The following is a 26,964-nucleotide window of genomic DNA, read 5'->3' on the forward strand; positions in this document are numbered from 1 at the left end:
GTTTTTAATAATATGAGCTTGTATATTGCGAGTTCCCCATCCTCAGGTAGGTACCCAGGTGCCTGGATAGATGGTCCTGAGGAGGGATGTGATTACGTTCTGGCTGGGTTGGAGGGGCCCCTAGGGGCTGATCCCATCTAATCAGAAAATCCAGCCATTACACCACCCCACCCCACAAAGCTTGGTGGTCCAAGCTTCCACTTCCCGTGGTGCATTTCCTTTCACACCTCCGGACACGTAATCCAAGAGACTGGAGAATTTTGGAAAGAAAATGTTTTCTTCCACAAGTCTTGCATTGCGGTCCGTGAACACTGCATGCCTTTTGGGCCGTTATTCCTATTCTATATGGGACATGGTTGCGCAAGTGCTGCCCAGGGTCTCGAGGAGGACTGACCTCTACTCTCCCCAGCTATTTCCGATGGGAGAGACTCAGCAAAGTTCATCATCACGACAGACTCGCTGGGCAGAGCGATTTCCACGACGGTGGCAGTCTGTCGACACGCCCAGCTGAGAACGTATGGCTTGTCAGGGGATATCCAAACTAACCTCATGGACATGCCCTTCGATGGCTTACGTCTCTTTGGGGACAATGCAGATGCCACCCTTGATCACTTCAAGGACTCGCGGGCCACGGCCAAGTCCTTGGGCCTCACCACAACTTCGTGGCCGGCATCTGCTTTTTGCTCCTTTCGTAGCTATGGAAGGGGCTACCAACTCCGCCAACCCTATTCCAGCCAGAGGGTCCTGTAAGCTCAGCAGCCTCTGCAGCGCCGTGGACGTGGTACACACTGACCTCGGTGGTTGAGAGGCCAGAAGTCGAGCCAGGCCACAATCTCCCCTCCACCGCAAAACCTTTTTAGTCTGATCCTCCAGGATCATTTACAGCCAGTGGTGGCAGAGTACGCCATCATCTCCACCACTAGCAGGACATCACGTTGGACAGGTGGGTGTTGAAAATAGCATGAAGGGGTTACTCCCTTCACTTCAAGACTACCCCTCCATCCATGCCTCCAGTATACGATCGGCTGATATAGGATCACATTGTCCTACTCCGTGAGGAAGTCAAGACACTCTTGGCCAAGGGAGCTACAGAGGGTTCCCGGGCCAGAAATAGTCTGTGCTTGTTATTCCCGCTTATTTCTGGTCCCAAAGAAGGACAGATGTCTTGCTTCTATCCTAGACCTCAGAGCCCTTAACTACTTACTCAAAAAGGAGAAGTTCAAGATGCTCACCCTAGCTCAGGTCCTGCCTGCTCTGGACCTGAGGGACTGGATGGTAGCGCTGGACTTGCAGGATGCCTATTTTCATATTCCTGTCATGCCTGTCCATCGTTGCTACCTGTGGTGTACGGTGGGCCATGAGCACTTTCAATTTGCAGTGCTCCCCTTTGGCCTCACCAGCGCCCCTCAGGTGTTCACAAAGATGATGGCGGTGGTCGCATCTCATCTGCGGAGATCAGGGGTTACAGTCTTCCCCCATCTCGACGACTGGTTATTGAAGAGGGCTTGTCCCAAACAGTTGTCTCCCACCTTCGGACTACGGCGAGCCTCCTACATTCGCTGTGGTTCACTATCAACGTGCTGAAGTCACACCTGACCCCCTCTTAGACGCCCCTTTCTTTGGAGCGGTTCTGGACACAGTGCCATTTCAGGCCCATCCTCCAGAACAGCGAGTCCAGGATATTCAGGCTATGATACCGATGTTTCGGCCTCTATCATGGATTTTGGTGAGAATGACTGAGGCTGTTGTGCCTCATGGCCTCCTGTATCGTGCTAGTGAACCATGCATGGTGGCACATGCGGGCTCTGCAGTGGGACCTGAGGTTCTAATGGGCGCAGCATTGAGGAAATCTCACCAACCTTGTTCGGATTTCAGAGGGCACTGCAAGAGACCTGCAGTGGTGGCTAACAGACCACAATTGGTTCACGGGCAGACTCCTCTCCCTTCCACACCCAGATCTCAAAGTGGTGATGGATACGTCCCTTCTAGGATGAGGTGGCCAACTGGGGGAGGAGGAGGACTCTGGTCTCCAGCGGAAGTCAAGCTCCATATCAATCTGTTGGAGCTTCAGGTGATCCGACTGGCACTGAAAGCCATCGATAAAGGGAAGCCTCCTACAGGTGTTCATGGACAACCCTACCGCCATGTGGTACTGCAACAAACCGTGCGGAGTGGGGTCGTGGACTCTTTGTCGAGAGGCCCTGCATCTCTGGACTTGGCTGGAACTACAGGGCACTTCCCTGGTGGCTCAACACCTGGCCGGTTCTCTAAAAGCCAGGGTGGACGAGCTCAGCTGAAGGTGCCTTGCGGATCACAAATGGCCTCTCCATTCGGAGGTGGCACAAGGTCTCTTTTATATGCCTTTCTGCCTGTACCATTCCTGCCCAAGAAGATCAGGAATGAGCGAGCACAAGTTATTCTTGTGGCTCCAGACTGAGCACGGAGAGTTTGGTTTCCCGAGCTTCTAGACATGAGCATCGATCCTCCGATCAGGTTACCCCTTTGGGAGGGTCTTCTGTCGTAGCAGCAGGGGAGGGTCCTCCACCCAAACCTGTCCACTCTCCTCCTTCTTGCGTGGAGATTGAGTAGCGACAGTTCACAGCTTTCGACCTCTTTCCCAAAGTCTGTGAGATTATTTTGACAGCCAGGCGTCCCTTCAAAAAATTGGTATACGCCTGCCAATGGAACACATTTTTTAAATATTGCACAGACTGGGCTATTGACCCTCTATCTGCAGCTTTAACCCCTCCCATGCTCGTGACGGAACCATTCCGTCACTAGCCTCAGTGGGCTGTGCTGGTGACGGAACGGTTCCGTCACGGCCCGTTAGCCGCGCCTGCGAGGCGCGAATTCCGCGCCTGCGCTGACGTTCTAAAGAGCGGGCAGGGCCGTGACGGAACCGTTCCGTCACAAGCACAGCTCACCCGCGGGCCGTGACGGAGCGGTTCCGTCACGAGCACGGGAGCTCCGCGCGGCCCCGCCTCCCCCTTAGCACTGCGGGGAATAGCCGCCGAGGCGAAGGGGTTAACTGAAGTCCTCCTGTTTATACTTTCCTTGGCCCGGCAGAGCGCTGCTCAGGGCACGTTGAAGGGCTATCTTTGGACCCTTTCTTCTTTTCTTCAGCTGGCTGATCGGCTTTCTCTTTTCAAACAACATCTGGTGCAGAGATTCTTGAAGGGGTTAAAGCACTTGTGTTCCCCTTCACCCTTTAATATGCCACTATGGGACCTTAATTTGATTCTCACTTTCCTGATGTGCACACCATTTGAGCTGCTACACAACTGCCTTCTATGGTTGCTCACCATCAAAACAGCCTTCTTAGTGGCAAAAACATCTCCCAGGATGGTGAGCGAACTGCAGGCACTGTCATCACGGCCTCCCTACCCGACAGTCTTCCCGGATAAAGTGTGCTCCTCACAAGGGCATCTTTTCACCCTAGGTTGGTGACACCCTTCCACATGGGACAGACTGTTATTCTTCCCACCTTCTATGCACCACCGCACCCTTCCAAGGAAGAGGAGCGTCTCCGTCGCCTGGACCCAAAAAGAGCATTAACGTTCTATCTCGATTGACCGAAGGAGTTCCGGGGGCATGACGAACTTTTTATAGGGTATGTGGGTGCAAAGAAAGGCTGTGTTGTCCAAAAGAGAGCTATATCTTGCTGGGTTATCATCTGTATCAAAGTTTGCTACACCTTAGCGAATAAAGATCACTCTAAAGGGCTTAGGGCCCAGCCCACCAGGACAAAAGCAGCCACCACGGCACTCTAGTGTGGTGTCCCCTTTTCCGATATCTGCCAAGCAGCCACGTGGGCATCGCTCACACGTTTACCAGACACTACTGCCTGGATTCCCAGGTTCGCAGAGAAGGCCTGTTTGGTCGCTCTGTTTTACAGGATTTTGTGGTCTAAACCTTTCTGCAGTCCCTCCTACGGGAATGGTATTGCTTGGGTATCTGGTCAAAGGTAAGGAATCTGCAGCTAGATGTCTCTATCAGATGGACAAGTTACTTACCTTCTGTAACGCCTTATCTGGTAGAGACATGATCTAGCCGCAAATTTCTTTCTGACCCACCCATCCTCCCCTCACTGCGGAATTGTTTTTAGTGTCAAGGCTGATCCCTTTCAGAGCCCTAGCTTATTTTTAACACACCATGGTCAGTCACTTCATGGCTCTGTGCTTCTGGCATGGAAAGTCGTGAAAAGTACTGACGTCAGCCCAGCGGAGTGGCGGTTACATTGACGACGGGTACATCACGACAACGAACACGATGCCGACGATGTCACGTGGAGTCGACCAACTTCCCCTCCCGGCGCGCAGGGGTACTGCTAAGAAAAATCTTCCGGATCCAGCCTGATGCCTGGAAGTTCAAAGGTAAGGAGCCTGTGGCTAGATGTCTCTATCAGAGGCCTTTTAAAAAAAAAATGTATGCAGCAGAGGACTTGTGTGGAAATAGAAAAGGATGGAGGGCCAGTGGCTGGAGATAGCAAACTGTACTTCTGTTTTTTGGAGAAACACTATATCACATTAAAAACATTTGTTACCAAAATGTAAACCTTTTTTACTTTTCAAGTTCTCATTTAACGTGCAGTAACAGTGAAACTCTAGTTGATAGTGTTGGTACAACAAGAAAAACATCTTGATTGTGTAGGTGTGATACATGGCTACGGAGGTAAAAGTGTGACCACGCTGACCTAACTAAATTTTAAAGTCATTGTTTTCACTAAAAAGTACCTCAATTTGAAATTTTGCATTAAACAAATAAACTCTCTACATTAATGTATATTCTAAAGAAAGGGTGAAGTAAAAAAAATAAAGGATTGGGTCATTTGCTCAATCCTAAAACTCGGGAAACTTGTGGGCGGTGTAGGAAAGTGCCCCTTTTTGACATGGTCACCCCGCCCCTTTTTGCCTGGTAAATGGTGCAGTTTTGACAGAAGCACACTAGGTTCCTTCTAGCCAGGCCCTCAGTGCTAGATCTCTGTCCTAAACTATACAAATGTTACCCTAATTGGCAATACCTTCATCACCCCCGTAAGTCCCTGATACCTAGGACATGGAGACTAAAGAGGGTCCCTAAGAACTGCAGCATGTATTGTGCCACCTTAAGGGACCCCTCACCACACTCATGCAAACTGCCATTGCAAGCTGTGTGACATGGTGCAGACAAAAGTGAAGACACAATATGCCACACCTCCTGTGTGCCAGACCTTCAAACTCTGCATGTAATATATGTTAGTCACCCTCAAGCAGGCCTTGCAGCCCTAAGACAGGGTGCATTATATTACATGTGAGGACATATCTGCATGAGCAGATATGCCACTATGATATCCATGTCGATTCTTGGACATTGCCAGTGCACAGGGAAGCCATCTTGAGTATATGTACTGGGCATTGGTGATTATGAATTCCCCAGCTACATGACTGCTTCACTGAAACCAAAGGTGTTTGGAATCAGACAACTTGTATGAATAAACCCACACTGATTCCAGTAATGTATTTATTAATAAATTCACCAAGAGGTTTCCTTAGAGGTACCCCCTGAAAACCAACCACCCTCTTATGTGCTGGCTGACAGGTGTAGACCGTCCTGCCACCACAGATAGGTTTTCAACCCCCTGCAGGTGAGAGCCCACAATCTCTGAGGGCAGAAATAATGCCTGCTCCGAACAGAGCTGTTGGCACCTCCTCCAAGCAGGGCGGCTAATAATCAGCATATCAAGGCAGGAGCCTTCAAAGGCCTCTGTGGTCTTTGATATATGACCCAGGCTTCTCCCAGACAAGAGGAAATGCTACCCGCTACCCCAGGCCCATTTGGCACCAGGACAGGCGGGAAAATTAGCTTGGAAGCAGATGTGTTCACTATCAGGCCAGTTTCATTCCTAAGGTTGACTACCTGATGTGAATACAAAAACTAGAATTCCACCATCTTCGTTTTTTGTGGAATCGGGTTCATTCAGTCAGGATTGTGTCTACTTCCCACAGGAAGTGGTCATATAGGAGGCATAGTCGTAGTCATCCTAAAGGTGAGTAGCCCATTGCCTACCACGTGTCACTCCCCTTAACGTCCCTAAATTGAGTTTTTGTGTGGCAACCCTGATACCAGGAACTCTGATTAGACAAACCCAGACGACGAGGACAAAGAAGAGCTGCTAAAACAAAAAAAACTAAAGACTTGCTGTGGACTTTTTGCCTGCCTGCACCAGTCTCGACAATTGTGAAGAAACCGACTCGTCCTGCAGTTCAAACTCAACCAAGAATCCCTGTAGACTGCAAGCCCTTCGCAAATTGCCAGCAATCTTCCTTGGATTAGAGGAGCTTCTCCCTGCAGTCTGCAGGCACAAGAACAGCAGAGTGTGGTTTACTGTGCTGCCACTCCCTGGCTGTACTGACGCAGCAGCCGCCCAGGGAGAGGTCACCATGCTCTAGAAGGTCAGATCCGTCTCCCCATCAAGTGAGAAAACACCAGGACCGACTGGAGCCGCACAACACCTATACCTATAGTACTGGACACCTTGCATCAACCAAAACCTGGTTGAGTCCAATCCGGACTCCACTGAAACCGATAAGCCATTGAGGGACGTCAGCACAGCAAAGACCCATTTCTAGAATGGCCCAGCTGTCCTGATTTCTGCACCCTCAACCAGCAAGACCGACAACCGCAAGGTCCTGCAACGCATTTGCCCAGTAGACCTAGCCATTCTTCAATCGAGCGCCCTGGCCCGGGTTCCTCGAGAACTGACAGTGCTGCCCTGCTCTCAAAACCCTTTTGAACCAAGCGTCCCATTGGGAGCCTCTCGCCACCGGGTTTGTAGGTGGTCGCCCTCTCTCCTTTGGTGTAGTGCGTGCAGCTACCAACCCGACCAGCACCTCTGCACCCGGACACCACAGGGAAGGAAAACTCTTAACTGCTGTGAATACTTTGGACCTTTCCCCCCCCCCTTACCACCTTAACTCCTGAAGGGGACCCCAGAAACCTACTGCAAGTACCTGTATACCGTATATGTCTTTCTCTCCCATAGGAAAGCAATACGCGTAAATACGCATTTGAGTGAACATTTTACTTACCTGTGAAAGTTGATATTTTAAAAAGTACTTACTTGCTTACAAATTTCTTGGTATCAAATTTATATAAAATCGGAGTTATTTTTTCTAAATTGATCTCAGATTTCTCATTCGAATGTGTGTCTCATTTATTGCCTCTGTGAGTACAACAAATGCTTAGCACTACCCTCTGATAAGACTAAACTCCTCGCCCACTCTACCACAAAGGGAGCATTTAGTTTATCATTTTTGCCTCTGTAAACCATTAAGGGTTGCCTGGACTCTCTACACAGTGTACCTCGTTTGGTTCCACTATATAGAGAGCCAACATACTACAGGCGGGTATTCTGTAATTAACCCAACCAAACACTTTAACTGTTGCTTTGCCTTGCTTTTGGACCTTCAGATATTACTTTCACAACAGCCAAATTTTAACAGGCATCTTTTAACAAACAAATGACATCAGCCCGGGCATCAACCAGTCTTTGTATATCTTATCTATTTCAAATGAATATCAAAATTAACTACCATTTCAAATGCTCTTTCGAAAACAGAAGAAAAACACTTAAAAATTTATTTGGGGAGGAAATGTTGCATTGCGGCTAAAATTGTCAACTTCGGAACGAGGAAACTAAGCTTGAATCCTGGTCTTTGCTCATGTAAAACTGAAAAATATCTAAGCATGCAGTACATTTTGCATTAACAGTAGGTCTTTCTAGTTCTCTTAACCAGTATCACACTTAATCATGCAACACTTGTGCTCAGTTAAAGAGGATAGTCTAACACATCTTCAGACTCCTTGATTTCTGGATTTTGAGAGCAACAGCTGTTAAGCCGTCTGCTGTTCTACCTTCAAAATAAGAAAACTCCCATAAGTTTATAAGAAGTGGAAAGTACATGTGGCTACCATGACAGTGTAAGACAACAGGGGACATGAAGGTTCCACCTGTCAGGCCCATGGTCTGCCCTCCTACTTTCCTCTACCTCCATCCACCAGTAGTTACTGCAGTGAACTGGACATTAAGGGAGCAAATGTGGATTGTTACCAAGAGAGAACAATTTGGATTGTGAATCCCGGCATTTCTACAAATGTGAATAACTTTTCCCTCATAGTCCCTTCTGGCTCCGCCCGCCAGGGGAAAGAGGCAAGTTCTAAGACAATATAAGCACTCTTTGAAAACTTTTCTGAGGAACGTCGGTCCAAACTGATGTAGAATTTTATATTTAAAGAGCAGTGTTTATAGAAATCATGTGTGGATGGTCAAGTGGCTGCTTACTGTTTACTTAAATGTGGAAATCCCTCGGAAGCAAATTATGCTTCCTTAGCTCTAGTAGTGCAGACAAAGATGTGAAGGGAATACTATTTGACATGTATACAATAAACTGAGAAATGAAAACACTGATAATACCGCCGTAGGTTGAAAATACCTGAATGAGACAGCAGGAGGGGTTATCAACCAACCAACAAAACTGTGACCAAGTTGCTTGTTAAATGTTTTTCAAGATAAGTTGCCCTCCCTTAAGGTGATCCAGATTTCTCAAAACCATGCGTGGTAATGATAACTCATTTGGGGTCCAAACAAAATAAGATTGTGTACCTTTCAGTAGTTTTGTTGAGTGAGTACGAGGAATTGAAGCTGACTACAGAGAGGTCCGAGCAGTTCCTGTCTCATAGGATGTGTACCCCCTACACTAATTATCAGATCCAATCTCAGTCCTGCGGCCAACTCTGGGCCACGCATGCCTCCCCACAGGTAGACAAATTTTACAGCTTGTTCGAGAGTTAGATCTTGGAAGTCGCCCACCAGCCGGATCCAAATTTGTATTAAATGGCCCATAAATCTGTAATCAGAAAGGTCAGTTTTGAGCTGGGAGTACCCCCAAGCCCTTTAAGGTGATGATGTTCAAGGTCATTTGGAGATGTGACTCCACGGATCTTAAAGACCAAAAAATTCTGACTTTTGCAGCAAGGGTATGATACTGGGGAGCAGAGCCTGTGCTTTTTTAGGTCTTGACTATTCTATGACGTAAGGGATCAATAGACGAGAGTATAGAGGGCAAACCAAGCTCTGAAACCATCGCGGATTTCGTCCAGTTCATGTGGTGCACTCATGTGGAACGCGCGTCCACATCAAACCCATCAGCCTCCCTCCCACAGGCATCTGAAGCTTCCCCAGAGTGCGCTCGGCCTCAGGCATTCACCCCGGCGCGTGCTCGGCCTCACTTTTCTTCCCCCCTAATTACATCCCTGCTGTTTCACTTTCACGGCCGCGAGGCCGTGCTTCAAAGGGATCCGCTCCCCTGCCTCCCTAGTTTTCTCTCTCGTCGCACCCCCATCTACCACCTTCTTTCCCTCCCCTTCTCCTTATCTATTGCTCTTTTCACATTTTGCGCCCCTCTTCTTTGCAATCTTTTTATCTCACTGCCTCCACTTCTTTCTTCTTCTCGTCTCACTGCTTCCACTTCTTTCTCCTTCTTGCTCCCCCGCGTCTCTCTCCTTACACACCTTTGTGCCTCGCTGCGCTCCTCTTTCCTGGGCTCTCTTCCTCTCGCGCTTTTCTTCTTCCCTCGTGCTTTTCTGCTCCCCTCCCCTCTCTCCCGAAATATGCACCTCTCTTTTATCTAAACTTTCTGCCCATCTTCCCCCTTGCTCTCACTCCCTCCCCATCCATTCACAGCTCACTCTGCGTGTCTCTCACCCTCTCCCCTCCCCATACGTTGTGCCCCTCCCCCGTTCTGCCCCTATCCCTCTCCATCCACCCTCTCTCCTTACTTTATCCCTCCCTTCTTTCTTCCATCCCTAGCCATCACTATCCATCTCTGTTCACTCTCACGCTCTCTCCTGGCTCACCACGATCTCTCTCCGGCCCACACCCCCGCTCTTTCGCCGTTATTGGCCTGCTTGTGTAAAGAGGCTTTCATGGGATAAAGCTGTCCCCATCTCCCCGGATATGGGATAATCGCATCACTCTGAGAAGGCTACTAGAGTGGCCTCGAGCGAAAGGAGGCACTTGCATGTGTCTGCAGGGCGTCAAGGCGTGACCAAGGTCACACGTGCAGCCAAAAACAAGGTTTAACCAGTCACCCACGGCGGGCCAAGGTCAGTCCACGACAAACAAGCCTTGATTAAATAAAGCATTATATATACGCAGAGTAGCTACTCAATGAGCAGGGTCTTCGGCTCGAAGGGATCCTACTTGTTTATTTGTTATTTATTATATTTTGGGCAAGAATAACACGTAGCTATTACCTAGAAGGTGTGCTGGTGGGTGCAACAGCAACTGTACTGAGCCGAAACCCCCACTGATTAGCGAGTATGAAGGGATGGAAGGGACACCCAGGGAGGTGGGTCAGGTACCACCTCTACGACCCCCACCAGCAATACAACCACCATCAGAGCCTCTCGCTGTAAACACTAGTCCCACAAGTGCATCACCGCCAATTCACCACCCACAAACACTACAGTCATCACCATGCTTTCCAACTAAAAACACAGCCAGCCCCACCACCGCGATCCCACCAACGCTACAACACCCAACATGTTCTCCCACTACAAACTCCACGAACACCACTGTCACCACATAGGCACCACCACCTCTGCCACCCTCACCAACTGCAAACCCCATCTGCCCCCCCACCACCCACCAGTTCTATATCAGACATCCACAAGCATCAGACATCCACAAACATCAGACATCCACAAACATCAGACATCCACAAACATCAGACATCCACAAGCATCAGACAAGCATCACCCATCAGACATCCACAAGCGTCAGGCATCAGACATCCACAAGCGTCAGGCATCCACTAATGTCAGGCATCAGACATCCACAAGCGTCAGGCATCCACTAATGTCAGGCATCAGACATCCACAAGCGTCAGGCATCCACTAATGTCAGGCATCAGAAATCCACAAACGTCAGGCATCCACAAGCATCAGACATCCACAAGCGTCAGGCATCAGACATCCACAAACGTCAGGCTTCCACAAGCATCAGACATCCAAAGGCATCAGGCATCCTCAAGCGTCAGGCATCCTCAAGCGTCAGGCATCCTCAAGCGTCAGGCATCCTCAAGCGTCAGGCATCCTCAGGCGTCAGGCATCCACAAGCGTCAGGCATCCACAAGCAACAGACATCCACAAGCAACAGACATCCACAAGCAACAGACATCCACAAGCAACAGACATCCACAAGCAACAGACATCCACAAGCATCAGACAACCACAAACATCCACAAGCATCAGACGTCCACAAGCATCAGACGTCCACAAGCATCAGACATCCACAAGCATCAGACATCAGACAACCACGAGCATCAGACAACCACGAGCATCAGACAACCACGAGCATCAGACAACCACGAGCATCAGACAACCACGAGCATCAGACAACCACGAGCATCAGACGTCCACGAGCATCATGCGTCCACGAGCATCATGCGTCCACAAGCATCAGGCATCCACAAGCATCAGGCATCCACAAGCATCAGGCATCCACAAGCATCAGGCATCCACAAGCGTCAGACATCCACAAGCGTCAGACATCCACAAGCAACAGACATCCGCAAGCATCAGACATCCGCAAGCATCAGACATCCAGAAATATCAGACATCCACAAGCATCAGACATCCACAAGCATCAGACATCCACAAGCATCAGACAACCACAAGCATCAGACAACCACAAGCATCAGACAAGCATCACCCATCAGACATCCACAAGCGTCAGGCATCCAAAAAGTGTCTGGCATGCACAAGCATCAGGCATTCACAAGCGTCAGCCATCCACAAGCGTCAGCCATCCACAAGCATCAGCCATCCACAAGCATCAGCCATCCACAAGCGTCAGCCATCCACAAGCGTCAGCCATCCACAAGCGTCAGCCATCCACAAGCGTCAGCCATCCACAAGCGTCAGCCATCCACTCGTTGCCACCACAACATCACTCAGCGCCACCACAGCATCAATCTGTGCAACCATTCAACAACAACTGGTTCAAATATGTCCTCTCAATGTTTCAAGCTTTATTACAAATGTCACAAAAAGATGTTAATATTTCACTTCTGTTCTTGGATTTTCGTCACAATAAAATACACTGAACATAATCTTTACAAAAGTTATTTACAAACGTTTAAGCTATTGCCATTATAAATTACAATAACTTTTAAGTATTAATTATTTAAAAAAATGAAAAGCCATTGTTATTTGTAATATCAATACATCTATGTCACGTAAATACAACACATATTGCATTACAAATGCTATAGGTGTCACATTTGCAAAAGTTAAAACTATTGGCATTGTAAATGACAAAGCTATTAATTTCGCTATTTTCAAAACCAACACATAAATAAAAAATTTGTAATTTACAATACCAATAGCTCAAACTTTCCTAATGCGAGGCCTATTGCATTGCAAATGCTTGTTACTGTGTGCAGTTGACGATCGCCCTTCCTTGTGTACAGAATAACAAAAGACCTTGAACTGTAGGCTGAAGCACACATTGTAGATGGCATCTAGATTTATAGGATTATCAAGTGACTGTTATCGGAGATACCATTTTCTAGAACTGGGCTTTCTTTAACAACCTATGCATTCTGGGCAGTGTGCATTTCAACTTGAATCTGGATTGTCCTAGCACACCTGAAGACAGTGATTGGTGAAAGCAAAGCCCAGAACTGGAACCCGGTGTCATGTTGACCTGAACATACCTGGAAACCTTATGCATGTGGCTGTTTACTAGTGGCAAAGGTTTGGTACCAGCAGTTCGTGGTCCAGGTGCAACCTCAGGTATTGAAAATGGAAGCTGATGGGCACTAGTACAGCTAAAGGACACTGTGGTCAAAAATGGTCGCCACGTGAAGGACATAAGAGGGCAAGCACTGTTTATTAAAAAAATTACTGGGTGCTTGGATAACAAAAAGGAATGTAAATAGAGACACTGTTGGCATCACACTGCAAGCACTTGTACAGACAAGATTTTTGGTCCTTTTACGAGCTGCTGCCTGATTCGGAAGATGCGAAAACAGCAAGGTGCGGCCAGAATCTGCAACAATATTTGTTATTATTTAATCGCGTTTATTACTCTTCACAGGCCATATATGCCCCCTTTACACCAGCTGGGGGAATTTCAGATAAGCGCAGCTATCAGTGGAGGATATTTGGGCTGGGCTTTTTCTTTCACTCATCCTCTCGACTGCCTTTTGAAATCGAAACCTCCTTATAGAGGGAACGGGTCTTACCTGTCAACAGTGCAGTGATTTGAGGTCGGACCCCGATTATAGCTGATTTTACAACTAAAACAGGAGAGTGGGGCACATTTCCCTCCGTTGCTTTAGGGCCCATGAAACCCTGCACATGCAACAGTTTCCTTTGGCAGCGAACGAAGGTGTTTTCACCTTCTACAACCTTGCACCTAGCTAGCCCAATGCAAACAGCAGAACTAACAGCCAGGGTGAAAAACAGCATCTGCCCAAGAGCCCGGTAAAAAGTCAAACTTTACCTGAGTTTGTGTTATTTTGTATTGCTCGACTGGTAGAACCACTGCACCCGTTCGGGGAATCTTTAGCAGCAGCAGCGGCGGCGCCGAGGCCCTCCTGACGACACCTCCGTGCCCGGGAGGCAGGGTAGGGCCTCGGCGGGCGGCAGAGGGGCAGGGCCGCGGTCGGGAGGCACACCCTAACATTCGAGTTTCCCTAGGAACTCGACAATGAGGCGGAAGGCTGGCCGTGTTTACACTCCGATAACAGGACGCACGCGAGGCCCGCGCGCGCCGGGCTGCACGGAGCGGGGCGCGCGCGGCCCGGCCATTCCGGTGGAAGAAAGGGCAGGGTCAGGGGTCACGGGGACCCGGCGCTGCTGGGGCCGGTGAGGCTGCATGTCTCTATATGAACGGTGCCGAACAGGGTGGGTATGAGGTCGGCGTTCACTAGAAGCTTGGAGAGGATGTGAGGCACTCCTTGAAAATACTACTTATGAGGAGGGGCCGTGACTCACTCACGAGAGGCCTTCCGTGGGTGGGTCTGGTCATGATAAATCCCCTGCCCTCCCTCTACAGTGGTAGTGATACGCATTGCGCTCTGTATCTCTGCATATATGGTTTGCACCTTGTTGTGTTTTTATGTGCGTTAGATATAAACCCAGTTATTTAACCACAACCAGAGCACAAGTGGTTAAATCTCTGCTGCGATGTAAAATCGCCGATATTTTGTTTTGTTAAGTGATTCTGTAACAGAAACTTCGAGGCATTACGCGTTGTATCCCAAAGCCACTTAAGTTGTGCTGCAGTAATAAACACGGGTTTGCATTTTGGCCTGCAGTGATAAACGTTTGAATCTGCTTTTATTAGAACACGTGTTCAATATAACGTGTTATTAGCATCACTGAATGGCATACAAGATTCATGCTGATGAAAATAAAGATAGGCGAATAACACATTCTATTGAAGTAGTGTTCCAGCGAACACGTTTATTAATAAAGTACATTGGTGTTATTGCAACAGTAAATTTACTTGTGAAAACACTGCTTAAAGCTTAATGCCATTGCCTTGTTCATTCTAGAAACACTTACTAGAAGAAAACCACCCAATGTCTAGGTTATTGTGATTTGTTTCTCACTCAATGGAATTAACCCCTTCTGCTCTGGTTATGGTTTACACTTTTTTTACGTGTTTTTTCTTGTTTGACAGCAAACAAATTAAACAAGCATTTACAATGCAACGGTTTCGCCTTTGGAAAAGTTAAAGCTATTGGCATTGTAAATGACAACATTTTTATTTATGTGTTGGCTTTGAAAACCTAAATAAATGGCATTGTCATTTACAAAGCCAATAGCCTAATCTCTCGCAAATGCGACATCTATTGCATTTGCACCCACACACACACACACAACTGGATCACAAGAAGGGAACAGAGGCACACACAAAACCGGGTCGCAAGCAGGCAACAGAGGCACACACAAAACCGAGGGGGCAGGGAAGCAGCTCTACTTGATAAGAATAAATCAGAGATCTGGCAACGATGGGCGTGATCATGGAGGGAATACCCAATTCACAAACAGGAGAGTAAGAAGCACTGCAACCAAATTTGCAAAGTAAGGAAAACATCAGAACCCATAAAATAAATGACAGGCTGACATTGTTTATGTAACCGCAGACTAAATGCAGAAGTGTTTAAGTAAAATGTTTAATTAGTTAATACACAGGCCACATTATAATATTATGATCGAGGCCAATATCTGGTGAGCAGTGCAAACCAGCCGGACAGCTGGGGTATTGGAAGTATGTGGTTAGTAGTGGGCTAGATTTCAATGTACTGAAACCATAAATATACACCAAATATTGAGTCCGGAAATGGAAAACCCTTGTTAACAAATAAAGTATTGTATGCCATTAAAGGCTTGTGCTTAGAATAATAAGTGCTGAGCAGAAATGCTATGTTGACTCTTGCCTCCTTCAATGTACGTCATCATATACACACACTAGTACCACATACATCACCAAATACATAATTCACAGTCAGGAGCCACATACTCAATTACATACAACTAAATGCATACTTTAAAATGCACTTGACCAAGATGTACATCATTACATGCACAAGTCACAGCAGAACATAGCATAACCCATACAAAATATTGCCACAAATATCATCACAAACACGTCACACTGGCACGTAACTACCACATGCATAAGTCACCACCATGACCATATCACAGACACACATCACCATAATAAGTAAAGAAAAGACATTGCACTGCAGTAACCCAAACAAAGTAAACTGCAGCATTTTATGGGTTTTCAAGAGGGAAGGGAGAGGAGAGAGTGGGAAGGATAGGATAGAAAGGAAGAGCGAACACAGGCACACACACACAGATGCACACACATACACAGGCACACACACATAGGCACGCACACATACACAGATGTGCACACACAGAGATGCATTCACATGCACAGACAACCACACACAGGCATGCACCCATACACAGATGCGCACACAAGCCCAGGCACGCACACACAGACACATACATGTTTCCGTCTGCGAGGCTGGGAGAAAGAGTTAATTCCAAACTCCCTGAGTGTTCACATTTAAGACAACAGCATAATGTTCTACAACAAAACTGGCCAATCAGAGGCTCTGGCAGGAAGTAGTGTTAGAGCTCCAAGGGGCTGAAAACAGCATTTTACAGCAGCAGCAGACTTAATGGAAAGAGAGGCCCAGTGTTTGTTGTAGTCTGACTACCGCAAAAGGGACACCAAAAATAACATTCCTTTTCAGTTACTAATGACAGCAGTCCCTACTATTTCAGATTCCTTCCAAACTCCCCTCATGCTCTTGCATGTGACACTACAGTGCTGCCTGAATGAGGAGAGCAGTGTACTTCAGCGGAAATATCTGAATTAGAGGCGCATCTGGGGGAGCCAGCAGAGCTTTACATGGAATGAAACAACTGGGACAGATGCAAATAGGGGCGTGGCTTAAAAATATACGCGCATAGAGCCCCCCTGCCCAGCTGGTATTTTGCTGCTTCCGTCATTGCCTCCAGATATAGAATGCAATAAGTAACATTACACCTACAACAAGCCAGGACTATTGGCTTTGTCATTGATTGTAAGTTGTGTAAGATAAATAAGAAATAACTTTGTCTTCATTGTATAGAACATTGAACATGCTTCAGTTTTGAAATGATGAGACTGTGAGAGAACCACAGCGAGTCTCTTTGACGGTATATCATACACAGTGAAGGGCGGCACTGCTGCAGTTAACATTTATTTTTTTCACCCCGAGGGTGAGGGCAAAAACAGAGAGCCCGATAGGAACTCGTCTCAGCAGCTGCTTTTTAGATCTGCCGGTGCTGAGTACCAGCAGGACCCGGCCCACTTAAAACACTGGGTTCATGGTAAAGAAACAAAAACTCGGACATGTTTACCCAAGTCTTACCGTCCATATTTGTCAACAGACCTCATTCAGGTGGGAAACTCCAGATTTCTAAAGCAGAAAAGTGACTAATTGTGACTGTCTACTGCCAGAAATTACCTCTGCTTTAACAGAAGTCAATAGACTGATGCAGTCTCACGATTCTGTTTTTTGTTTTTTATCTTCCCCTTACCTCCTCTGAAATGTTGACATGTGTGCCCATTGGTTCCCTGTTTTCGGCCATGCTCTTAAGTGAAAGCTGCTCCTGGAACCTCTGACGCAGACGGGTGGAAGGACTTACGGACTCCGCATCTCACCAGGACGTAGGACTGGTGCAAGGACTGCCGGAGTCCGCATCTCACCAGAGCAGGGGACTGGTGCAAGGACTGCCGGACTCCGCATCTCACCAGAGCAGGGGACTGGTGCAAGGACTGCCGGTCTCCGCATAACAGAAGTCAGTAGACTGATGCATTCTCACGATTCTGTTTTTTGTTTTTTATCTTCCCCTTACCTCCTCTGAAACGTTGGCATATGTGCCTATTGGTTCCCTGTTTTCGGCCATGCTCTTAAGTGAAAGCTGCTCCCTGGAACCTCTGACGCAGACGGGTGGAAGGACTGCTGAACTCCGCATCTCACCAGGACGTAGGACTGGTGCAAGGACTGCCGGACTCCGCATCTCACCAGAGCAGGGGACTGGTGCAAGGACTGCCGGACTACGCATCTCACCAGGGCGAGGGACGGGTGCAAGGACTGCTGGTCTCCGCATCTCACCACGGCGGGGGACGGGTGCAAGGACTGCCGGTCTCCGCATCTCACCACGGCAGGGGACGGGTGCAAGGACTGCCGGTCTCCGCATCTCACCACGGCGGAGGACGGGTGCAAGGACTGCCGGACTCAGCTTCTCACCAGGGCGGTGGATGGGTGCAAGGACTGCATATGGGGCAGACGGGCTTTCAGCAGATGTCCCGTTGCCTTTCCCCTCTCGGAGGCTGACCTGTGCTGGAGTGTTCCCGACTTTCAGTTGAAAGGTGAATGAAGTATTCTTATACATTCTGGCCCTTTAGAGTGAGTCTCGAGGGCTCGAGTCGGGGTACCACGCGGGTCCTGGCCGCAGGAAAAACATGAAGCACACGGACAGGGGGGGGGGGGGCGGGAACGGACAGCGGGAGGGGGGTCGGGAAGGCTTCCTCCATTGGCGGTCGGCCGTGGAATGGCCAAAACAAACCTGGACAACAACAAAAAATAAACCCCGCCCACGACCGCGATGACGATGCGGAGGGAAGAAATTGCGGGAACGCCCACGAATCTGGTCCGGTCATGACGGACAGATCTCTGTTCCAATGGCTAGCCTCCATTTATGGAGCTAGCCAATGGAACAGAGGGGCGTATTCCCAAGCCACTCTACTGTTCTCATTAGGTTTTCACCTGCGTGAAAAGCTGCTTGCGCTGCTTTCACTTAGGCGAAACCTAAAAACCGGAACAGGCCTCTGATACAAATTGTGTGTTGTTGGAAACCAGTGTACTAGGTAATCGCATCACAACATCCAGCAATTTGGATTCTTCGTAAGCAGGTGGATAAAACATTTACATCCATACATATGCCACAATAAATACACATTTCATGATGTACTTGCTGCAAAAGAAAGATCTTGATTATGGGCGATACACCTTCCATTCAACACCAGAAGACGGACCCATGTCACACTCCCTAGATCGCACAAGCATGACCGCGAAATTGACAAGGGACAACAGGATATTATCCAAATTACAATCTTTCAGTGTTATATGGACAGCATTTAATAGAAGAAACATTTCTCGATTTAGGATCTTTAAATATACCAATAAACCTATGTATGATGTTCTTAATATCACCCACGTTTTCATTTCTCCCAACAGATCTAATACACATAGCTCAGATCCCGCAAATGTACGTAAAACTTTCATGCTGACTTGAAACAGGAAATTTCTGAAGAGCACCTTTTCGCTTTTCTGTGAAAATTGGACTCACAGACTGCTACCGAATAATCCAGCTCTTGACCCTAACCAGCAACAGAGCCAGACGAGACAGAAATTACAAGAAGATGCTGAATGCGTTTACCAAAGCGGATGGCACCCCCATTTGGAGTAGCTGCTTACCATCCGCAAAGGCTTGGTATCAACCATTTGGCAGCTCAGTCATCACATGAGAATGGAAGAAGTAGAGCAACATCACAACCTAAGAATACCGTGATCAAATCTGTGAATGTATGGAAGGATCGCAAAGGGCAAGAAATAATAATTATGATAATGAAAGTTACACAGAGAGGCTCATGAGAAGAGCAGTGAAACATTTTCTAAGGATATTTAATTGGACACTGTAAGGCTTTGACGAATTACTTCCACATTTAGAGGTACCAAGTTATCCTCATCCGAGCCGAACTTCAAAGATCACTTCGTACCTGTAACTATATAAACCATGTCAATTAGTTCATAATGACCAATATATCTAAAAAAAAAAGGTGGCTAGTCACATGCTACTCTTTTTCTGAATAGTATTGGTGTTCTTGCTCCCTTCATTGGCAGCCAGTGTTATAACTCAAACTTTCTAAGAATTTGTTTGATGGTATTTTGATTAAATAAATAACTCCAGCCTACTTCTTGATATCACAGGCTTTACTGCCCGGTCTTTTGGACACTAAAATTGATGTCGGCGCTATATCTGATTAGGCCCCAATATAACTGACTCTTAGTTTGGCACACCCACAGCGTACGTTTCCTCGGCCATGGATCTTCAATGAAATTGTACTTAGGGACCCGGTCCTTCGTGATCGTATCAGGGATACCATTGAATCCCACTTCCCCGAAAATGATACAGGAGAAGTGGCACCGGCGACCCTTTGAGACACGGCAAAAGCGGTCTTTCGGGGAGAGCTCACCTCACACACTGCGACTTTCGAACGGGCAAATAAACTCAGCACAAATTGGAGACTCAGATACACCAGGAGGAAGTACGCCACAGGACTAGCGCCATCTACGTTGCGAGCTGGAATACCTTGATGAAGTTGGCAGCCAAAAAACTGCTTTATATTAATTAATCATATGAAAAGGGGATAAAGCAGATAGGCTTTTGGTGTATACATTGCGCATTCATGCCACTCGTAATCACATCCGAGCAGCCGCCTTCCTTGCAGGTCACAGCGGTGGGGCCAGGTAAGGGAAGATTTCGAGGGATGATGCTGAGGGAAAATGTAATAAAAAATTAATTTTCCCTCAGCATCGTCCCTTGAAATTCCCCCTTGAAATTCCCCCTTACATGGCCGCACCACCCCAACGCTGTTACCAGCATGGACCACGGCTGCATCCGAGAAGTAGTGGATGAAGAGGGGTTCCTTCGCCATGAGACGGAGGAGATCATAGCAGTTTTTAGCAATTATTATTCAGCTCTTTACCAAGTTCAACAGCTTGTTGATCAGCAACAGGTTGATTATTTAAGCACTTATCATCCTCCGGTTAGAACAGAAGAGTTACTCCTTTTGAAGGAGGACATCACCGCAGATGAGGTTCGGGCAGCAGCCTCTCTTCGCGTAAGGCTCCTTGCCCTGATGGCTACACTGCCACTTTCTATATAGCTTATGCCTCCTTCCTAACTGAGCCTCTAGTGTGCATTTGTAACTCGCTCCTAAGATCATGAGAAGTCAATGATACAATGTTGGAATCGCATATAACCCTCCTGTTGAAACCTGACAAACCTGCCACGCAATGCCCTTCTGATCGCCCTATTGTGCTCTTCAATTGTGATGTGAAGTTTTTTGCTTCCATTTTGGTTGCTTGCTTGCGCCATGTGTGGCCGACTGTAGTTGCTCCGTCACAATCGGGCTTCATTCACAAAAGACAAACAAACAATAACACTCAGTTGGCAGTGGCCCGTGTGGAGTCAGCAGAGCGATTACACCACCCTATGGCTCTTCTGTTTCTCAACGTCGAGAAAGCATTCAACCAAGTGGATTGGAGCTAGCTCACTAAAGTTCTGAATAGGGTCCAGATAGGCCCCAAAATGAAAAAGTTAATCCTGACCAATTTTCAAAAGCCTACTGCCAAACTCAAAATCAATGTTTCCCTCTCGCATTCGATTTGGTTCATGCAAGGCACCTGTCAGGGATACTCGCTTTCCCCATCCATATTTGCCTTCATGAGGGAACTATTCGTAGCAAAGATACAGGCCAGTCCCCAGTTATCAAGTTTGACGGTGGTTGGGGTTGAGCACAAGCTTGCCCTGTTCACCAATGACATTCTCTGCTTTATCACGAATCCCATTGCCACGGTCCCTGCTCTAATGGAGGAGTTGGGTTTGTCACAGATGTCAGGCTTCAAAGTTAATTTTACTAAATCACGGGGCCTGGAAGTTGCCGATCCCCATCATAGCATTGAGGATCCCATTGGTCAGGCGGGCTTTCAGTGGGAGTCGTCAGCTATCCCTTATCTAGGGATCTTTTTGCCATCTCAAACAAAGGACTTATATGTTTGCAATATACCCCTTCTCACAGCACTTTTAAGGACTTATATCACTGGGGGAAGTTGCAAATCTCATGGCTGGGGACGACTTAATAGCTTGAAAATGAATTTCATGCCGAGATTGCTATATATTCTTCAAACCCTCCCACTTGCTTTCCCACCTTCAGTGCAGAAGCATATCAGGCGAAAATGTTGGCTTTTGTGTGGTGGGTAGGTCCCTGAGGGTGTCAGGAGCGACTTTGGGTAGGCAAGTCTCGGACGGTGGTTTGGGGTTCCTGGATGTCTCTGCTTATATGTTGGCGGCACAACTGCACCCCTTCTTGGACTGGAACCACAACTCCGACAGAAAACCCTGGATCTAGGTGGAGCAGGCTTGTTCTCCTTCTCCATTGGCGGGGTTGTTGTGGCTCCCCACGTCCTTATTGCTACAATCCCCGCCCCTGTTGCCCTTGATAGCGCTGCTCTTGTCCTATTGAGGAGAGGTGCATCAGCATCTGGCATTCCCGGCTTACCTATTTTGACTACCTGTAATCAGGGATGGCCCCTTATCCTGTGGGATTTCTTTGAGGATGGAGAATTACGGTCGAGGGAGTACTTGGTGGCCGGGTTCCCCTTTACCCGCCGTCATGATTTCCACTTGACACAGGCATTTCATTGGGCCAGTAAACCCCAGCACGTCTGGCATGTCAACGCAACGTCATATCTATAGAGCCTCTTTACCTGAATAATGTGCACTGCAAAGGCATTTCGTGGCTTCACCCCTCTCTGCTGCAGCTGTCTCCCCCTAAAAAAAATGCGCATATGTATTACAGTGGGAGAAGGATTTGGCCACTGAGCTATCGAACGACACTTAGGGGGGGCGATCTGCCAGAGGGCTACGCGATCATCAATTTGTATTCGCTACAAAGAAAATGCCTATGAGATATTTATCCACTAGTACCTAACGCCTGTTCGTCTGGCCAGGATGTTTGGTGGCTCTGATTTATGTTGGAAGGGATGTGGTGAGAGGGGTACCTCTCTATACATACCTGGTGGGCATGTCCTAGGATCCAACCTTTCTGGGAAGAGATAGAGTATCATTCAAGTGATTACCAACATCCACCTCCCACTTGACCCTCAACAGTTTTTATTGGGCGAACCTGGGGCAGATCGCATTTTTCCCTCGTCGACCCTTCAGGGCCGTCTTCTATCTCAACTACTTCTTGCAGCATGGCTCTGTGTGGCGCAATTCTAGAAACAACCACGCTCTCCTTTGGTAGCAATGTGGCAGGAGAAGGTTTGGGCTCTGTATGCCATGGAAAAGTTGACTGCTCTTCTTCAGGACGGGATGGCTAAATTTGACAAACTATTTATGTTAAGCGATCACAACGAACTGGAGGTCTCCACATGGCAATGTCGCAAATACTACGAGCGTCTGATATTCATGTTATGTCTCCTTCTGCTTCGGATGCCAACTTTATTGAAATGTGAATATTGTGTGTGAATTTGGGACGATATTTGTCACTTTCTTTCTATTGTATACTACTATGTGTGACTTGCTCTCCTCATTGGATGTGGGCTTGATGTATTGTGTACGATGTTTACATGCAATGCATTTCCTTTATCTGAAAATGCAAAATAAAATTGTAAAAAAAAAAATATCATAGCTCCAGCCTCATATTCAGCTAAAACCTCTTGGCCTAAGTAATAGATACTTTATGTCCCAGCTGAAGAGGATTTTTTTCAGGTCGGTGGCATTGAATGTCAACCACATGTATAATAAATAATTAGTAGCAGCAACTTCAAATTGTGAGCCATTGGGTCTACTAATCGTGTCACAGATGTCCATTTATTAATTTTGTTTATTTATTTATAAAGTGTTGTATAGCACAAACATGGCCCAGATGGGTATCAGAGGGCTTCACTCGTTGGCAGGGTAGGAACTAATAAAGGGGAAAAAAATGTCCAGCTCCAAGTTACTAGAACTGTGTGGCAATGACTAGGGATTTGTGAGCGTTGATAGCAGGAGGTGTGAGAACAAAGATTGGCAGGTAAGTGATGAGATCAGGGGCATCTGAGATGAGCGTGGGCGACAATTTACAGTGTTGTGTGTATTTTATAACATTATCGCTTATCCATATTAATCGTAACAGTTGTCGGGTGAGTCAGTTGATCAGTGAGTTGAAGAATGAGGGCTGAAAATGAAAGATGAGTGAAGGGTGAGGAAGGGGATGTGAGGGGCAAGGAGCGATAACGGATGGGGGAGGGGTGGAGTTGAAGCATAAGGAGTGAGGGTCGGGATGATGTGTAAGGCGTGAGGATCGAGGGATGAGAAGTGAAAAATGAAGGATGTGGGGTGAGGGTTGAGGGATGAGGAGAGCAGAATGAAGGATGGCTCAGGGGTCATGCATTAGGGATGAGGAGTGAAGAATGAGAAGTGGGGGTGAGGGAAGATGAGTGAGGGACGAGGATCGGGAACTGAGGGATGGCAAATGAGGATTGAGAAAAAGCACGAGAAGTGAGGGATGGCTAGGGGGTGAGAAGTGAGACGAGCTGTGGAGGTGAGGAATGATGGATGAGGAGTGAGAGTTGATAAGAACTGGATGAGAGAAGATGAGGGAGTGTAAGTAGTAACCAAGGAGGAATGTCTTGTAAAGATCATCACATGACATGTGAAGTGGTCTAATACCTTCGGGTCTTGATAGCGCTATATAAAACTCAAAATAATAAGTAATAATGAATGCTAAGGACTGACGAATGAGGAGTGATGGATGAGAAATGCGGAATAAGAAATGAGAATGTTCTAAAATGATTACCCTACAGGCAGTTTGCAAGGGTGTGCATTCTGCAGAAGTCATCGACAATGCTCAGGCTTGCCCTACTGGAGCCTCGCCCTCTGTTGTTTGGCCTACTTGTGTTTTGCAAGTGGATTTTTGGTGAGTTCTCTGGAGCCGGGGGCATGCACTGTGCTGGAGCTTGCTGCATGTCTGGAGAAATGAACGGTATGAGATCCTTTTGGCGGCTTCTTGCTCCAAACAGAAGACATGTTCGCACATTGAGGTGGCAAAAGGCGCAGGGATTAACTCATGACAACAGGCAATGCATCAGCCCACTCATGACTCACCACCAGATGTAGCAATGCAAGCTATAAAGACCATAACAATAATGCTTTTCAGCAACTTTATCAGTTCTAGCTCGCTATTTGACAACCACACGGATTAAACAGGAGCGTCCCCACGACACATGCGCCTATTCGTATAGTAGATCAACAGTGAGCAATACTAAGGAAAATCAAACAATCTGATCATCATTGTGGTGACAAAAATGTCTCTGCTCCACCACAAGATCAGTCAAACACAAATCCAAGAACCAAGACTGCCCGAGTTCTAGAAGGACTACAATATCCTACAAGTGACTGGAAAGAGCTATATCAATGCTTATAACATAAATGCAAATCTTTTAACGAATCAGACCAGCAGCTTCCAAGACCATTTTTGCCACACCAAGGACAAATTCAGTGTAGTAGACAGCCTTCATACTAAATCCCCAGACCCCTCACCTTTTGCTTATGCAGTGATCTAGGGGTCAAACCAAAACCCCTTAACCGTGCGCTGCGTGTGCAGAAGGTAGATATTTGAGGGGAATTTACCTTTTTTAGTTGAATGAACGAATCTGTCACACACATTTCTCCCATTCTTTTAAAAACGTTCCATGACTTAATCATCCTTTGATTACACTACATACATTTCTAATTCACTTCACCCCTCTCTTCAGTACTATTTCTCACTTATCTTTTAAGAAAACACTTTCAATCTTGTCCTCTCTAGTATCTTCACATACTTTTTTAAACTCTAGTTTGACTGTCCTGTTATTAGAAATCATGGTTCTCTCTTTTGGTTTCTCATCTCATTTTAAATACTTATGTGTATACCCGTATAATTATTCCTTCCTCACATTTATTTCACTTCTTCTGACTTTCTTCCAAATGTAATTGATTTATTCTGCTCTCCTAATAAATTAAACTACTCCTGAACCAATGTGTCTTTCATTTTAAACTTTATGAATGTCTGACATTTGTCTACATTGATATTCTCTAATGTATGCATATATTGTATAGTTTGCGTTAGTTCAGAACCCCTGCCCTTGTTCGCAGACTGAGCAATTATATTGAAAATATTCTACAGTTTGTCCTTTTTCTAAGAACTTTGGACATGTTCTTTCTATATGGAGGCCCAAATACATACATAAATGATGCAAGATTGATCAGCGACTTCAATATCAAAGTTTAAGAGATAAGCAATTCCTGGATTATAGAGAAGGTGATTTTTTTTGTCCCCACACCCCTCAGAACACTTCAGTAAAAGCCAATGCAGTGGCCCAAATTTGTATTTATGTGAGACAAATGCCTCTAAAAAAAGAGAACAGAATGCATGAAACACCAAAACTGAAGCCCACCATAGGTTGGGGGCTGAGTCCTTTTGCACCTCCAGTAAATGTAGTTATTTCAACATTGGGATCCATTTTAAAGATTCTTTTATAAGAAATCTAGAGATACGTTTAGTTTTACCTTCTAATCCAGCACATGTTAACTTTTATAAGTGGTTGCATTGTATTGCAGTATGTATCTTGTTCTAACTTCACAAAATGGGGCATTGTAGCTCCCGTCTACATGGGGAGCAAACTATGTGTGGTGTAAGGATGTTGTATTTGTTTTTTGATCCTATGTGGGAAGTGCTTCCATGTCGTGCGTAATGACCACCAGAATACAGTGACTGTGTTATGGGACGCAGAGCTTAGCAGTGTGGTGGATAAAGAGGTATGAGAGACATGCAGTTTGTGGTATTCATCAGGCTGGTAGCTTTAAGCAGCTTTGCAGACCCCTTTATGGTATTACCAAAGATCATCAATCAATCTTTATTCTGCTGCAAATCAACCATAAAAGATTACATAATAAAAACATTTCATACAATTTAAAACAATTAAGTTTATGTCAAAAAATATCTTGTTGAGCAATATAAAATCATTTACCAACCGTGTTCCGAAGCCGAACCACTGTGGAAATGTATTTATAAATCATTAAAAAAATAAACTCATCTTTCAAGAGGAACAAATACTGTAACGCAGCCCTGCACTTTCTAATATTTAAAAATCTTAACAGTGTTTTTAAAAAAGCGTGTCTAGGAATAGTATAGAGCCCGCAAAAAAACATAAAATGTAAAGTGCTCTGTGCTGATTTTGAGTCACAAGGACACAAGTCCAGTTTTGCGTCACAATGTGTGTCACACGGATAAGAAACCAATAAATATTCTACTTTGCTGTTTACTGCACTGGGTTTTTCAATCTGATATTTTGTTTTTAGTTTTTTATTCCTGAGAAGGTATAGCTGGAGATAGAAATTTTGAAGGAATGGGTTTTGTTACACTCATTCCATGTCTGAATGTTATTGTGATTTATAAAGAAGCGGTCATAGTGTGTAGGTATCTGATGTCTGATGGATACTTCCAACTGCAGATTCCTCACTTTGTGAATA

General features: G+C 46.4%; 1 protein-coding gene across 4 annotated transcripts in view; it reads right to left on the reverse strand.

The window, feature by feature from the left end:
* The window catches only part of BNIPL (BCL2 interacting protein like), a 221,152-nt gene that overhangs the window by 184,815 nt on the left and 9,373 nt on the right, over positions 1 to 26,964 (reverse strand). Inside the window, exon 1 of one of the 4 annotated variants that reach the window (XM_086947438.1) lies at positions 13,550 to 13,805. The exons of 2 other annotated variants lie outside the window; for them this stretch is intronic. The gene's annotated coding sequence lies outside the window, so the exon portion shown is untranslated. Of the gene's footprint in view, positions 1 to 13,549; positions 13,806 to 26,964 lie in introns of those variants that run through there. One more of the 4 variants, XM_086947439.1, reaches the window with a different exon arrangement.

The sequence above is a fragment of the Lissotriton vulgaris genome, chromosome 12, assembly GCF_964263255.1.
Source record: "Lissotriton vulgaris chromosome 12, aLisVul1.2, whole genome shotgun sequence".
NCBI lineage: Eukaryota > Metazoa > Chordata > Amphibia > Caudata > Salamandridae > Lissotriton > Lissotriton vulgaris.